The sequence below is a fragment of the Drosophila sulfurigaster genome, chromosome X (genome assembly GCF_023558435.1).
Source record: "Drosophila sulfurigaster albostrigata strain 15112-1811.04 chromosome X, ASM2355843v2, whole genome shotgun sequence".
In the NCBI taxonomy this organism is placed as follows: domain Eukaryota; kingdom Metazoa; phylum Arthropoda; class Insecta; order Diptera; family Drosophilidae; genus Drosophila; species Drosophila sulfurigaster.
Window position 1 is genome coordinate 8459488 of NC_084885.1, and position 17981 is coordinate 8477468.

Genomic DNA, 17981 nt, shown 5'->3' on the forward strand with positions numbered 1-17981 from the left:
TTTAATTCGGTTTCATTGCTGTCGTTCAATCATTGGAATGCTATTCCAGTCACGTTTCGGCGCGTTTGTTGTATGTTTTAGGCCAATTGTTGTCTGTGCCAAATGTTTCTTGTTTTTCCTTTCTCTCTCCTCTCGCTCATTGTTCTGCTTACTCTGCTTTTCTTTTTTTTTTTTTTTTTTGAAAATCTACTGCGATTTTAGCACAAAGTTTACAGCCCAAAAGACACGCCTAAAAAAGTAGAAACCCATTCTCCTGTCTCCAATACTTTAAATGATGCCTTGCATTCGTTTTATTTGCTCTACTCTGCTCCAGTTTGAGCAGTAAAAACGTTTCGAATTAACATTTTTGTTTCATTGCGAATCGTTAGAACAACTTTTGCAAATACTCTCCGCACCCAACCACCAACCACTCAGTCGTCTAAGCTAGTCACCTCATCTTGCCTTGCCACCTCACTTAGCTATCCAAAGTGATCCATTGATTGCCAAAAGTGCCTTCAGGTGCTTTAAGGCACATTAAGTGCTACATACACAAAGCATTTCATTTGCTATCTCGAGTACTTCAAGCATTAAATAATTTGTATTTTTTTTTTTTAGAATTTTCCATTTTTCAAATTGTATGTAAGAAATTGACATCATTCATTCATTGACATCGGATTGCGAAATATAGCTTTCGTTAAATTTTAGTATTTTGTCGGCATTAATTTGGTATATTGTTATATTATATTACTATTATTATGTACATATGTATATTATATTACATTATATTTTTTAAAATATAGTATTTGGCAAATTTTAGTATTTTTTGTATATAAATTCGGTATATTTAAGCAAATCTTTTGTTCGCCGTGGTATATTTTGGTATATTATGTCTTCGGTATATTTAATTATTTTTTGGGTATATTAATTTGGTACAATTTTAGGATATATTTTGAACTCTATGATGTATCTTGAATGTAATGGTATATTATAAATTGGGTATATTTCAGTATTTTTTTGGTATATTTATGTGGTGTATTTTAAAAATATATTTTGTACTCGATGGCCAATTTTCAATGTAGAGACATGGCGATGTGTCAAATATAGTCTTTAGAAAAATGTAGTATTTTTTGGTATACTAATGTATATTTTGAGGATATATTTTGTGTTCTATGGTATATTTTGAATGTAATGGTATATAATGGTCTATTTTATGAATAGTATGATTTTATTAACAAATGGGTAGCGAATATTTTAATTTCTTCTCATCGTACTTTTTGAAAATAATCAATGCCAAAAAAAGACTGACTCATAATCAACAAGTTTAATACAAAATAAAGCTGCACTAATCACAAATTTAAATGGTGTATTTTTGAAACTTTTGCTCTACTTAAGAACTTCATTAGACTTGGGAATTTTGTGTGCGATTGCAACGAGCTTTAAAATGTGCGCAGAGAATTGCATAAAACTCTGTTTTGCACTGACCCACTTTGTGGCAGCGGGCTGATCCATCCGTCAGCACGTGGAATTAGCAAGGCAACCAGTTGATGGCAAGGCTAGAGGAGCAACAGCAACTGGGAGTTGGGAGATGGGAGTAGGGAGCTGTTGGAGCCATCAGTCTGGCCAATTAACCAAAGTGAAGGCTGGTGGAGAAATGCGCGTGGGATAATAAACAAGGAACAACAACAAGACGAGAGAGCTATGGCAATAAGCATGCAGAGGGAGGGGAAGGGGGGAGTGAAAGAACGTTGGATGAAAACATGAAACTATAACTCAAAGTTAATGAAATGTTGGACGAGGCGACGTACCGAATTGGTATAAATTGCAGACAGCAGCAGCAACAGCAACCGCTCAAGTGGTTAGCCACTAAAAAATGAAACCACCAACGAGTTGGCCAAGTTAAGAGATGGGGCGAGTTAAGATGTTGTGTGGGAAGGGAGGGAGAGATGGGAGGGGGAAAGTAGCGGCGACACATCAGCCAGAAAGCCACTTTATTCTATTTCCGTTTCCGGCTGTTGTCGCCAGGCGTTGACTTTGCTGACTTGCTCATAGTTGCTGCTACTTCTGCTGCTGCTGCTGCTGCTGTTGCTGCTCTTGTCAAGCTGCCGAGTATGTAATGTGTTTCCGCTTGCCACAAAATGTGGCAGGGCTGGAGAGAAAGCAAAGGCAATGGCAAAGGCAAAGGCAAAGGCAAAGGCGTAGGCGTCAGTGTGCGTGCCAAAGCAATGCAAAGCGACAATGAAGCCAAGCAAGTAAAATAAACTGCACGAAATGGAAACAGGCGAAGGAAACAATGCCAGGCAAACAAGGACAGAGATAGAGAGAGAGAGAGAGTGAGAGATCAAGAGAGAGCGAGCAGGACAAGCAACAAAATGACACTCGAAATGTCAACGTCACCACACCAATGGGGCGTATACACAACAGGCAAACATAGAGCAAGTTGGAAGCTTCCAAGCTGGAGCAAACTTCAACTTCAACTCGAATTCTGAAGCCACAACAGCCGCAAATTCACAAACTCAATTCCGATGCTGGCGTACGCATTTTAATGCCTAGCTAATGTCAGGGTATAACAGGGTATAAACGACTTGTGGGTAAGACAAAAGAGCAAAGAATAAGGAATGGTATATAAGTACAATATATAGAAAATGAGTAGGGGGGAACAAGATATATAATATATAGGCAGATAGATATAATCGTATACATACAGTGTAAATATAGATTCAAAACAAATCGAAATATATTGTATGAGAGATCTATGGCTCAATGTACAGAATATTTATATATTTAAAAGTAAATATAGATTGAAATCGAAACGAATTATATTGTATCAGATTGAAAATTAGGTACTTGATAAATGGATTGCATTTTTATTTGTATTTCCCTTCCTAAAGTTAGTTTAATTTTCATTTATTATCCCTGTGTTGTTAAGTCAAACTGGCTCTTCACTTAATAAACATATATAGAAAAAACAAACAAAGTCAACAACTTTATCATTTCAGCAACATATCCTGCAAATTTCATGACAATCGACAGACAAATTATGGCGTAGCTAGCACGTTCTGCATTGCAATATTTAAGTGCAAAGTGTTTGGCAGTCGAGCACGCTTCGCTCGCAGCAAATCTCTCTCTTTCTCTCTTTTTTCTCTCTCCTTCGCTTGTTATTTATATGAAGCGAGTGGGAGCAGAGCTCAAAGATATATGGGCATTGTTACACGCGTTGCATAAGTAAAGAAGCAAACCAAGTTGGAAACCAACGGGAAATGCGGCTGGGCGAACAGGCTGCCAAGATTTATGCAATGTCCAGCCGGCCAACGGACAACTCTAATTCTGTGGTGCACTGTGGCAACTCTAACAATTGCGGTAGCTAGACAAATTCGCCAACTCGTAATCGGAAAAGTGCACATCGACAATTGGCAATCGAAGTGCCATGAAATATAACACACCAAATGAGATGAAACTTTCCATTCCATTCTATCTTTCTTTCTTTTGCCTTGCACTTTTAGTCAAGTGTTCAGCAACAAGTTCAATACTCCAACTCCAACTCCAACTTCAACTGTCAGAGTGAGAGTCATCGAGTATGGAGAAAGAGAGAACCATTAGTCGATTAGATCCCCAATCCCCAATACTTGCGATGTCTTTTCAGTCAATTCCCCTTTGGGAAAAAACCGTTACAGGTTGCTTGAGGTCGTTTACCCAAAGGAGAAGAACTTCCATCACAATATTTTTTAAGGAAATTTTGAAAATTACTTAGTTCTTAGTTCTTAAATATTTGCAGAAATTATCACTGAAATTTAGTCATCATATGTCAGTCTTGATATATCAATTCACGGCAAAATATATATTGTTATCCCTTTAATTGAAATTTAAACTCTGATTTAATTACAGATAGTTTGATTCACTTTTTTGGTGAAATTTAAGAAAATTCATTTCTAAATTTCAAATTCAACAACTCAATCGAGGAGTCGGAGACACAAAATTCATTTCAATTGTAATTTTGTTTATGGCATTCAAATGGAAGTTGAGAATAAAATTAAATATTGATTATGAAGCATTTACGAAAAGAGCATTTTAATTGATTATATTAAATGAATTTGATCATTTAAATAAACATATTTTCTTAAATTGCAATCAAATTGTTTGGCAAAATGTTTTTGCTTGTCTCTGCGTATTTGATTTGTGGCAACAGATGCTTGACTGAATGAGTGACTGACTGAATGAATGAACGACTGTCTGACATTTTGTCATGTCCCGCAAGAATAAAAAAATGTTGTTGCAGCTTTGCTTGGTTGCTTCAAATGAATTTGAATTTGAGGTTGCATTCAAGTTGTTGACCCGTAGTCATAGCTCCGTCTCTCTCTCTCTCTCTCTCTCTCTCTCTCTCTCTCTCTCTCTCTCTCTCTCTCTAGGAGTTCAATTGCCGCCCTCTGTCTGTGTGTGTGTGTGTGTCGCATAAATGATAGACAATGCCTGCTAAATTGTTGTACAACATGCTGCTAACTGCTAAAACGAGCCATTGCATACTTTATGAGCTGGGATTATGGTCATTAAGGCACTCACACATACATACACACATATATGCATATGCTATACGTATATACTAGGTGTGGTGTATGTGTGTGTGTGTGTGTGTGTGTGTGTGTGTGTGTGTGTGTGTTGTATGCCCGTCAGCAGCAACAGTTGGTGATGACTCCTGCTGTGCTTGCCTCTCGCTCTGCAACTTCTTCTCTTTCTGTTTCTCTCCCTGTCGCTTTGTCTTTCCTCTTCTCTTCGCCTCTCCTTCTCTCCCTCTCTCTCTCTCTCCCTTTCTCACTTTCTCCCTCGCTGCCATTTACTCATTGTGCTTAGGAGTTGGGGGTTTGCTTTTTAGTTGGCGACATGCGGCAGACCACAAAACGTTTAGCGTTAAGCTAGCAACAACACCCATAATAAAACGAGCAACAGCAACTCCAACCACAACAACGACAACAACAACAACAAGAACAGCAACCATAACAGTAATACTCAATTATAGCCACAGTCAAGTGGCTGGTCACCTTAATAGACTCTGCCCTGCGGACGCCACTGTGTCGCACACTAGCGTCCCGCACAGTGAGCATAGCATATAAGTTAGATGCATCAAATGAGTCAAGTCAGGCTTCTTTTTTTTTATACCCGCCTACCTATGGGTAAAGGGTATTATAAATTTCTGGTTCTATGAAATGTATGTAACGGGCAGATGGAGGCATCTCCGACCCTATAAAGTATGCATATTGATATGCACATGAACACCAAGATCTCAGAGATAAGAGATAAAGATATAAACTCTTTTCAACATCGCTTATGTTTGCACGCAGATCAAATTTATTTAAAATTTTAGCCTAATTCGCCTCCGCAAATCGATCAAAATCGAATAACAAACGTGGTTTTGAAGATAGGGTCGCGAATTTTGGTAGATACAAGACTATGTTATAGACTTTATGATTCCTAAAAATCTGATTGCGATCAGATAAAAATTGTTGAAATTATTGAAGAAACACTTTGGTACGAAAAAAACGCCTATTGTATATTATAAACCAAATAAAGTCTTTGGAATATGAGTATTTTTGAGGTATATTACTTTGGTATATTTTGTACTCGATAGTATTTTTTTGAAGATAGTACCACATTTGTTATATATTAGCGGGTATCTCGTAGTCTCGCAAACTCGACTGCAGCTTTCTTACTTGGTTTTTGTTTTGTAGTTTTCACATTGGTTTTAGCAAATTGGTAAAAGTTTTATATATGCTTTTGCTCAGTGAAGCGAATCAACATCACAACAGGCTCTCGACATATGCAGCAAGGGGTGGCAGGTTGCAACCCCCGAAAAATTAAGAGTACTGGAAGCTGAGGCAGACTCAGAAGCACAAGGTGGCAGTTCAATGAACGGGGACGACGACTACGACTACGACTACGACGATGATGATGATGACAACGACAACGACGCTGCCTACTTAAGTGTCTTCCAGAAGGGGGAGTTGAACTAAGAAGTCTGTCAGATGGATGGTTAGGGTAGCGTTAATATCTGTGTGTATGTGTGTGAGTGTGTGTGACAGTCAAGACAGCCCCCATTTACCACCCTCGCTCTTCGCTCTATCTCTTTCAGTTCTCTCTTTCTCTCTCTCAACAACAAATCGATTTCCATTGATTGATTATGCGTTAGGGTCTTTGGCCCCCAATGTTGTGATGAGGATGAGATTCTGGCACGTCCGTTGTCGACTTTTTACTCATTGCTGACCCCATCCAGAAAGAAAAAAACGTAAATAATGTTAGACAAATGCGAGCGGCACAAACGAGGCCCGTGAAAGGTCAAATATTGTGGTAAACAATGCACAATGCGTGACGCCAATAAATCAATATCAACAGCGAGCGACAGCAATAGCAATAATGCCAGAAATTGACAAAATTGACACAATGACAAAATGCAATAATGACTAAAGCTGACAAACAGCAACGACGACAACGACAGCAACGACGATAATGCCTGACAACAAAAGAGCGGCGCAGTTGGAAACCAAGAAATTATATGCGACAAATGCTATGCGCAAATATTTCGACAAATACTTTTCCCCATTCATTAAGTAAATAAACAGCGATAGAATGTAGATAGATGGTTAGGTGAGTGAGTGAAAGAGAGAGAGAGAGAGAGAGAGAAGAGAGAGAGAGAGAGAGAAAGAGAGAGAGAGAGAGAGAGAGAGAAGAGAGAGTGAGAGAATGCCATGAAAGCAGCACGTTAGGCAATGACTACAAAACAGTTTTGGCAATTTACCTTTTCTTTTTTGGTTTCATGCGCACCGTTTAAGTTTAAAGCTTCTAGTGGAATTTCGACAGTTAATAAAAAAAAAACCAGCAAAAAAGTAACACCAGCCACACATTTTCAATAGATAATAGTGCAAAACGGCATAATCGATAAAATATACCGAAAAAATAATAAAAAGCAAAAGCTGTAGTTCGTATATTAATTTAAAACATACAGAAAAATCACTAAAATCTACCAAAATCTGTATCAATTTGATACATACCGGAAAAATACTAAAATATACCAAAACCTGTAGTTTATACACCAGTTTTAAACATACTAAAATAAACCAGCATATGTAGTTCGTTTATCAACGTCAAATATGCCGAAAAAATACTGAAATATACCAAAAACTGTAGTTTGTATATCAATTTAATATAATTTCGTCAGTGTATAAAAATGCAAATATAAAAAAGCGGGTTTATCGTTAGAATATACCAAATTTATACACAGAATTAGTATGAAATGATACCAAAAGTTATAATTCATATATTTACAGACTAGTACATTAAAAATAGAGTGCTGATCTGTAGATTTTTAAGTTAGACAGTTACTACACAAACATTATCGCTAGCTAAGGCTAAGAGCTGTTCTTATAACAGCATTCGATCCAATATTCTTTGACAGTTATAAAGAGCTGGCAAGTTTTTTCAAGTCTTAACTGTGTGCTTTTGGTGGCACTCGCATTAGGAGCAGCGGGCGCTGCAATCTTTTTAAAAAGTGTTCGAAAATGTCGAAAAACAAAGAAAGGCATAGTGGAAGTGGACCAAGGAGATGCTGTCAGAGAAGGAGAAGTCAAAGACGGAAGCAAAAGTTTTTGTAACACGGCCAAATGACACGTAGCAACAAATAAAATCAATGGGAATTTATGTGACTGAAATATAAAAATTGCTTTTCGCTTCGCACTCCTGTCGCATGCGGTATATATTTTAGTATTTTTAGGTCGGTATATTTATGTGACGCTCGACTGCAGCATGCATTGAAATTCCCCAAAGTGAGAGAGAGAGAGAGGGCGAGAAATAAAATAAGAAGAGGCATTTTTGTGTGTGCGAGGAGGGAGTGAAATTTTGTGTGCATTGTGCATGCTTAATTGAGTTGTCCTGTTCCCAGGTCTCTAAAGCAAATGCCACGCCTCGCCAGTGGGAGTCAACACACCAACACACACACACATACGTATACACTAACACACACATGTCATGTGTCAAACAGTTTATAGAAACGCCCAGCTTGAAGCCCACCCAACGGCGCTACAATTCAAGTTTCCCCATAGTCTTGTCACCATCCTCTCTCTCCCCCCTTGTGCCACTCTTTGACTTTCGCCCGTTGCAGCGATCCACCCTTGTCCCGCCTTCGTCGTTGCCAGCTCGCCAGCTCGCCAGCTCGCTTGCTGCTTCTTGTTCTCGTCCTGCAAATCGCTCGCGTCGCTTCAGTTGATTTTCATGTCACTGACAAAACACATTTTGTTTTTGCCCTTTCCACTAGATGTGTGTACATTGGTAAATACCGCACCGAGCATAGGAGGAATGCCATCCCAGAGATGGGGGAATTGTTTGGCTGGGCGAAGGGTTGCTGCTGTCCAATACCAACCAAAAAAAACCCCGTACATATATATAAAATGAAATGAAATGAAATGCACTTTTTGACTGAGCGGGTCGAGCATTTAAATTGCTTCCCCAAAAGCATCAAAGCTCAAACTGAAGATGACATCTACAGGGTTAGGAAGAGGGGACAGAGAGAGAGAGAGAGAGGAGAAGCGCAGCTAAGCGTTCCAAGAGGGTGACAACACTCTCCACACACACACACAAACCCACATAGAGACTAAAGGTAGAGCACGCTCAATGGTTGTCAATACTCCTCGTATGTATAGCAGCCCAAAGTCTCGACTATTCATACAATCGAGTATTCAACGAGCTTAAGCCGGAATCGATATAGCTGCATATCCCTTTAATGGTTGGCTTTACATTCGAGTGCTTTGTGCGACACTAAAATGTAACACACCTGCTGAATGCCAGGGGACCCAAGCAATTTAAATCAGATCCCTGGCATTGCTTTCCCTCGTAAGAAGTCACTTGAAATGCCTTATCTCTAGATCTATTGTATATTTGAGCGCGATAATGTTTATTCCTGGGAGGTTTACTCTCTCAATTGCGACTCACTCTGTAAGTTCTTACACTTTTCTCCCGGTTTTTAGTATTCCCAAGTTATTTCTCGGTGGGGTTCTCTACTTTCGCAGAGACTTCTTTGTTTATCCCATTTACAACTCTCTACTCTTTTCGTTCTCCTGCTAGTCCAGTGCTATTTTCTAAAGAGTATTCCAGGGAGTTGTATCCTCTCAATTATGACTGACTTCTTTACCGAAATGTTCCCAAGTTTTTTTCTGGTTTCTCTACTTTCGCAGAGACTACTCTGTTTATTTCACTTACATCTTTTGACTCTTTTAGTCCTCCAACTAACCTCCAGTACTATTTCCTAAAGAGAATTCTTGGAATCCTCTCAATTACGACTGACTTCTAACACTTTTCTCCCAATTTTTTGTATCCAAAGTTTCCTTCTGGTTTCTCTACTTCCGCAGAGACTACTCTGTTTATTTCATTTACCATTTGCTATTTCCTAAAGAGTATTACTCGTAGGTTTACTCTCTCAATTCCCTCCTCACTGAACATATTTGGAAGACTGTGAAAGTTCGAACGCTATTCTGCGGATTTTTATTCCGAAAATGTTCCCAAGTTTCATTTTGGTGGATTTCTCCGCTTACTCCTTTTAATACTCTCCCACTAGTCCAGTCCAAATTGAATGCCAAACAAACTCGTAAAGTTTTACATTTCGAAAAGCACGACAAACATTTTGTGGCCTTCGTATTGATACCACAAACTAAAACGCAATCTGAGAATGAAGACATGAATGTGCTCAGTTAAGTTAACGAGTGGAAAAGCAAGTCACTCGCTGTAGTTTGTATTAATTTTACAAATGCGGACTTGGTTGGCTTTCATTGAGAATGGTATGCGGGACCAAATCCAGCAACAGGAGCACACTATCATCATCATCATTATCGGGGCAGGACAAAGTTGAGCAGAGTCAAGCCACAAATATGATTCTGTCACTGATAATGCTGCCAACAATGAAGCAAGGAGTCGAACAGGTGGCGAAAGCAAGGAGGCGACGAGGCAAAAGTTTACACTACTTTCATTTTAATTTCCCAAATTGCATTCGGCGTCATTATTTAAGCGATTCACTTGAAATTGGCTCCTCGATAACGATGACGACGACGCCGACGACGACGCAACGGCGATAACGATAACGATGACGACGACGACGACGACGATGGCGACAGGTGGAAGCGTCGAAGAAAACTCGTTTATTAACACGTTGCGGCGTGGCGTGCTGCCGCATAAACTACTTACTCCAGCTTTGGATTCCATCTTCTTTTTCCCCATTCCCCTTACGGCTGCCTCTTGCTTTCCTCCCGGCCCCCCCTTCCACCTTAGGCTGCGCCGTTCTCTAATCGATTTTTGATGAGATTTTTGTATTCAATTTTGGCTTTGATAGGCAACGAACGCATCAACTTTGTGAGGAGCGGGGAAAATTGTCTCCAGCTCCTCATTTTTCTCTCCCCTCTCTCACATCTCTCTTACTCATCGTTTGCTGTCTCTCTTGGTGTGTCTGTCGCTGCTTGAAACGTGGAAATAGCTGGCGATAATGGCGCCAACAAAACGACCAGGACAACGACGCCATTGACATAATTTTGCAAGGCTTTTGTTTGGCGCATTCTGCGGGATGCGAACCTGCCACATCGAACATTCAGCTTGCTGCCTGAGGAGGAGGAGGAGGATGAGGAGGAGAAGGAGGTGGCTCGCAGTCTATAACAGTCCTCAGGCTGATACTGCTGTGCTGCTCCCCCCCACTTCATGTGCCTTTGGCACATCCGATAAAGTAAACTGTTTTCATTTCGTTGGCATTTTTGTTTGGCTTTCATTTCCTTGAGCAAGTTGATTCACGTAGTAGTTGCTGCTTGTCGAACTGTTCTCTCAACTAAACTGAACCTGCGGCTTTTGTGGCAGTTGGCTTTTGTCAGCATGCGCGTCTGTATGCCAGAGTTGATTGCATTTCTCATAGCTGGCAGCCTTATAGCTGCGAGCATTTAATTGCAGCTAAGATCTAAATAATTCCTCTTGATTTTTGTTATTTGAGCGTTTTGATAGCTTAAATGATTTCCAATGACTGCAGCTGTAATTATTCACTGCTAGAAAGTTTCAACTACTTGAAATTGAATTTTCTATGCGAAGTAGAATGTTCTTGATGTTAGAAATTTCAAGGCTTTCAATTAGGCAGAGAGACAAGAACTTGACGAAATTGGAAATCGATGTGTAAAAAAAAGATTGCCAAAAATTTGGCTTTTTCAGGGCCAAATGCATATGTGTCCTTGAATAGACGGCGGACTAAGATATCAAAGTGGGCGGATCGGCTAAGTAGGCGTGGTTAGTCAGGAGATCCTAATAAAGATTGCCGAAGCTTAGATGCCCATGAATGTTCATATGTATGTGTGTGCTTCTACTCAACTGTTACTCAACAGATGTGCAGCACTTTAACACATTACAGGTAATGGCTTGGTAATTGATTCGTGTGTGAAAATGACTTGCCAAAAATTTGAGTGTATGTGTGTGAAATGCATGTGTGTGTGTTTGACTAGGCGGCGGACCGAGATATTAGTGAAGGCGGATGTGTTAAGTGGGCGTGGTTAGGCAGTAAAACTTTACAAAGATTTTACCAGGTTGCTTTTAGTCAACTGTTGCTCAACAGTTGTTTAGATTTGCAAGAAGGCTTTTAGTAATCCATTTGTATGTGTTGGAGCAAAGATAATAAAGTGTGAACAACTAAATGGGAATGGTTAACCAGGAGAACTTCACAAAGATATCCAAGCCTCATTTGCAATATGTTATGAATGTTATAATGAATTGTGCAAAATGATAAACTTGAAATAGTCGCAACATTATTATGAAGCAGTGAATCTTCAATATGTTAGCTTAGCTTGACTTTTAACTGATTAGCAATTATCTCTTCAACATTACTCTTTGTTTGTCAGTCTAATTAATTAATCGAAGCTGCTTTGCAGGCAATGTTCAAGGAATCTCTAAAAGCGATCTCATGCTTTTGTCTCTGTTACAACTACAATAGTTCAATCGCAGTCTGGTTTTAGACAAGTGCAGCGTCATTAGAGCTACGTAACTGGGTCTTATCCCAACTTGGAATCGAATAAGTGTCATGTTTTGGTATTGTAAAGCAACAATGGGGGAATTATATGTGGATAGTGGTAGTGGTAACGTTGTCCAGGCAACTGCTCTGTCCTCGTTCGGCATATTGAGAGCTTAACAGAAATCAGTGTTGGGATGCTTTTGCAGCATGTGGCACACCTGACAACCCTTTCAGTCTGTGTCTGTGTCTGTGTGTGGCCCGTATCCATAGTAAAATTGGCAATTTCGTTTTCATTCAACGCTGACGAAATGCATTTCCTGAAATGAATGGCGACAGCGGAAAGTCGGCGAAACGAAGGAAGTGCACAAGCCTGACACAGAAATCAAGTGGACCGTGGCATGGTACAGCAATCGACGTCTTTTGGGTTGCATGCATCAAGCAGCTCTCGTTGCTCGCTCTTCCTTTATCCTCCGCCCCTCCTGCCATGCCTGTCGCTTGTGTCCGGGTTTGGGGACTTGCACTGGGTCTCTGTTGAGCAGCTGCAAAATGTCAAACGTTGTTGCAAGGACAGCCGGAAGTGCGGCATGGTCAATGGAACAGGTAACAGGGCAAAAGTGGCAGCTGGAGAAGCAGAGAGGAAGGAGAGGAGAAGAAGAGAAGATGTAGCGAAGCAGGAGTCGGTTTAATACCGGCGTGAACTTTAAACAGCAGTTGCAAGTAGCAAGTTGCAAGCAGCACGTGTAGCTTACTGTCAGGCCAAGCACATAAGATGAGCAACATATGCCCATGGCTCAGCTTTGAGAGCTCCTTTCACTCCCCTCCCCCCTCGCACGACTCACTTGCCTTCCTCGTGTCGCCTTGGCAAGCGATGGAGACACAGCTTTGTGTGGGCGAGAGCGGCTTATGGTCCATGGCTTAATAGTAAATGGACAAGCACTGTAACGGTAACACCTTCTCCCTCTTCTTCCCTCTCTCTCTCTCTCTCTCTCTTTCTCTTTTGGACTACGTCTGATTAAGACGTCCAGTTAATTCGCCTGGCAGCTGCAGCACTTTTAATTTGTGCTCCCTGTCGGACAGCTTGCTTAACTAAAGGTCACGCTTAGCATTCTGCAGTGTGCGGTGTCATTAAGCTGTTCCATTCCGCCCCGTTCCCCCCACCTTGTTCCATTTTCCAGCTGCTTGTCAACCTTCACTTGTCTTGACCTTTTCAAGGTAAGTACTCTCATAATTAAGCTGCTTGATTATGGCCATGAGTTTGACATTTTACTTGGCTCGATTCCCACTTCGTTTTTTTTTATCCTATAATAGACACTTTACTTCGGTTGTCCTACTACCATTTCATTTCAATTTCTCTAGGTTGTGCATTAATTTGCCTTTTCATATTTACTCGGTTCGATTTCCGCCTCGTTTCATTGCCATAATTTACACATTTCAGTTTTTATACCCGCTACCCAGAGGGCAGAAGGGTCGATCTGTCTGTCTGTCCGTCTGTATGAGCACCTAGATCTTAGAGATATAAGACCAAGTTTGTTATAAAATTTGTATCACGTCTACTTTCGCCCCCAGAAAATTGATAAAAATCGAATAAGACGCGGAAGCCAAGGTTGATTTTTGGTACAATAATAACAATAGCCTTTATAATTCCTGAAAATGTGTTAGCGATCAGATAAAATCTGTAGAATTAAAGAATTACTTTTGTATGGCAAAAAACTCCTACAGATATCTGGTCTTAGTTCATTTTCCCGAAAATCTAGTATATGTATATGGCATTCTAATAGCCCTAAAATAGCTCTTTGTATATTTTTAGTATTTTTACGGTATACTAATTTACTAATATTACTGTTTTGACTTCATTCAAAATGGGTATCTCATAGTCGAGCACAGTTTGTTGCTTCCTTAGCTATGCTCTTATTTATTTTCCACATTGGCTTCAATTTCTAGATTTATTAACTTTTTCAGTTCGGTTCTATCGTTGCAATTCAGTATATTCGACTGCTTTCAGTCCAGTTGGTTAACCACTCGTAACATTGTTTTACAAACTGAAGAGTTTGTTTCTTTACTTTACTTTTGCTTCTCCTTTCATTTTTTTTTTTTGTGTCTTGGTCTTTGTCATTCGGTATTTAATTTGGATAATTGAATCTGCTATCTATGTGCTTCATTCATTGGGAATGCACTCATATAAAAAGCAAACATTGCAAGACTCTCGAAAGTGTGTACAGAGTTTTCTCCCAGCTATAATAACGTTTTGGGCTAAACTGCAATCTAGTTTCCTTTCGGATTACAAAAGGGCTTTCTTTGCCTGTCGCTCTCCCTCCCTCTCCCTTTTCCTCTGATCTCTTCTCTGTGGGGTCAACCGGAGTGACCCCGATAGCTGAGTATAAAGTTGCAGTACTGAGAAGAGTTGTCTCTCTCTATCTCTCTCTCTCTCTTTCTCTGTTTTTTGCCACACCCAATATGCTGGTGTTGTTATCTGAGGCGAGCATAAGCCCAAGAACAATACACAAAAACTCGAATGGGAAACCTTTTGCTGTCCCTCATCTTTGCTCTCATCCCTCTCTGGCATGCAACTCATGCAGCCTTTGAACTTTCAAACTGGGCAAATTTTCTTGTTGCACACACACACATACATACACATAGATGCACACAAATTGCAAACAGAGAAAATGTAAATTTGAATTCAAATCCAAATTCAAATTCAAATCCAAATTCCGTATCCACAATGATCACATTTGACTTCCCTTCTCATCCTCTTCCTCATCTTCATCCTCATCCTCAGTCTTCATCTTATTCTGTTTGCCGTTTGCTTGCATTTCCCATTTGTATTCTTAGCACTTCTTCGCCTTCGCTTTCATTTCTCATTTTTTTTCTGTTTCTTTTGCCTGCAACTTTAGCACTATAGTCGAGTCTCTGCTAAGTAACTTACTCGGGTGCCAAAACTTATTTTAAACACCCAGCGCATAATTGACTAAAGCGTATTGCATAGACTGCAGATTTGTTTTCTTTTTTTTTCTTGCCCAGTCTGTCATTCCTCTTAAACTCTATTTGCTAGATATACATACTTCTTATATCAGGCGTACTTAAATATTGATGAATTTGCTTAAAATACTTAAAATTTCAGCACGATTCATTTAAAAACTTAGTAGATAAAAGTATTACAGGGTATTGTTGTCACTTACCAAAAGTACTCGAATTACAACATGAAACAAATCGATGGTGTAGACACCTGCAAAAGTAAGAAAAGAGAGAAGGCGAATGAGTGGTGAGTGTGTGTGAGAGCAAGACAAAAATGTCGAAACGAATACAGAGACAACATTAGTCGAGCTTGTTAAGTTCATTAGCTAAAGTTGGCAGGACTTCATTTCCATTGCCACTTACCTTTGCTTTTTCCCCATTTTCCCCATTTCCATTTCCCCGATTCCCTTGACCAAACATTTTTCTATTAATGATGCAACTGTCAAAGTTTGCAGCAGCAACCTGCCGCGGGTTCGTTTCACTAATTAAATACAGTTTAAGCAGCAGCTGCTGCTGTTCTTTCTCTCTCTCTTTTCGCTTCTGCTTGAGCTGCTGCCAAATTGAAAACAATTAATAGCAGAAGCAACAGCAAGGAAATAGAAATGAAGGTAACTAACTGCAGAGGGAGATGCCAACGCACATATCACGTAAAACATTGAAATGTTGGCCATGCAAAGTAAGCTAAAAACCTAAATGTTATACCCTGTAAAGAGGGTTACAAGTTATATCTGTTCACTGAGTAAATTTACACACACTTTTATTGCTGTTTGAGCAACGCAATTTAGTGAGTAACTTATAGCAATTAGCTTGTGTCAGCATCGCTTGTTAAACAGTTAGTTAAAGCGTGACTTCTTTTTTTTTTTCTTTCTGCACACAAGTTGGCAGCCCTTTGACACCGAGTGGGCAGGCGGCAGGAGGCTGGAGTAACAACGCCAAAGAAAACAATTAAAAGAATTTATTGCTTGCGTTTAATGAATTTTCAGCTTGTTTGCATGAACCCCCATACAAGATAGAGATAGAAAGGGAAAGTGTGTGTGTGAGTGTGTGTCTGTGTGAGTGTGTGTGTGTGTGTGTGTGTGTGTGTGTGTGTGTGTGTATGTGCCAACGCAGCAGTTTCACTTGGCAATTTTGATGAGCAGAAGAGAAATGAAGCGCCACAGGTGTAAAATGTATATAAATCTTATGCTCAGACTGTGCTGTGAGTGAAAATAACTGTTATTGTTACATTGTTTAATGAAGTTTTTTTTTTCTGTGCTGTTTTTTGTTGCCCCCTTTTCTTTTTGTGTGCTTTCATTTTTCAGCACTCACAGCTGCTTTGCCTCAATTTGCTGACTGAGAAGAAGGGAGAGGAGGGAGGAATGATGCTGCCAAAATATGCAAAACATTTCAAAAACGATTTCAATGTTTTATGTTTTATGTTTTTTTTTTTTTGGTATATGTATGCATAAAACGCTTTTGTTATTGCCACACCCGGGACCCCGCTTTTCGGCAACCTTCCGGCCCTGAGAAATTCATTTGCACGAGGGGCAATTAACAAGCAAATTGTTGGACTGAAAAATGAAAAAATTAGATGTTGATAAGCCCACAAACAAAAAAATGAAAGAGCATCTGCTCAACTCTGTGATACGCTCGAATGTATTTTGAATTTATCAAAACTAAACTAAACACAGAGCAAAAGTAGATCTTGGGTTAGGAACTTGAAACAAGAATTTCAGAATTTTTCGAAAGTGAGATATCCATTAAGATGAAATACTAGAAATATACCAAACGCTATATTTGCTATACTGATATAGTACTACATTAAAAATATTCCAGATTGTCAACCAATACAGCTAAGGCCCGATTTCAGTGGAAGTTTTTTGTCATACAAAAGTAATTATTAAGTAACTTCTACAATTTCTATGTGACCTTCCACCTTTTACATACAATTCCTGGAGGCACAAAGTTATAATATCGTTTACCCTATGGATAAAAATTCTTAAAAACAAAAATGATTTCGTTCTTCAAACATCTTTTTGAGATTGAAAAATTGAGATATACTTGAAAAGTTATTAGTTTTAATAAAATGCCGCAAAAGAACCTTGAATTTCAACTTGCTACAAATCTAATATCACTGGCTGAAAACTTTTGCCATGATTGATCAATCATTAATGCCAGCTTTCGCCAAAGTTTCACAATACCTTGCTTGTTGTTTGTATACCAAGAGAGAGTATAGAAAACTTAAATGCCGCTTGCTGCTGGATGGTCACATGGGGTTACTTCGAATTGCTCGGCACTTCGGGTGTAGCTCAAGAGGGGGGAGCAGAAGTTGAGAGAAGTGGCAGGCAGCAGGCAGGAGTGTCTGTGTGTGGCAGCTGTTTTGTAGAACGGTGCTGATAAACACGTTTCATTTTCGCAACAAAATCGTTGCATAAATTAAGGCTTCTTTTCGATGCCTGAGCAAACTTCGATAGCCCCCGCAACAAAGAACGAGGAGACGAGAACGAGAACGAGAACGATGCGAATAGCAAACAACGACAACAAGTTGAGAAGCATGAGGCTTGAGGCATGAGGCATGGGGCATGGCATGTTGCAGCATCAACACATCTGGCAAAGCGATTGCAGTGATTACTCCAAGCTGTCAGCAGCGACCAATTGCGTGTCGTTCTTATGTTAGTCGTGGTCACACATTGCAAATTGCAAATCGCAAATCGAATGTGTTTTTCTACAAATACTTTTCTTCATCTCTAGCAAGTATTTTTTTTTTTACAAATTTCTTCAAATGAATATTTAATGCTCTATATATGTGAAGCAATCGTTGCTTGTTTTTTTTTGGCTGGTCATCAATTGCTTCCCTTTTTCACTGCTGCCATTGCCAGAGATTTGGCAACAAGATTTACGAGCCAAAAGCCAAAACCATTGGCCAAACCTTGGCAAATTTTTGGCAAATTGACCTTTTGCTCTCTTTCTCTCCCACTCTCCCACTCTCTCTCTCTCTCTCTCTCTCTCT

At 39.7% G+C, this 17981-nt stretch overlaps 1 protein-coding gene across 1 annotated transcript in view; it reads right to left on the reverse strand.

Annotated features, from left to right (window-relative positions):
• Nucleotides 1–17981, reverse strand: part of LOC133847443 (uncharacterized) — a 109118-nt gene that overhangs the window by 29090 nt on the left and 62047 nt on the right. The window contains 1 exon segment of the mRNA XM_062282482.1: nt 15157–15203. The gene's annotated coding sequence lies outside the window, so the exon portion shown is untranslated.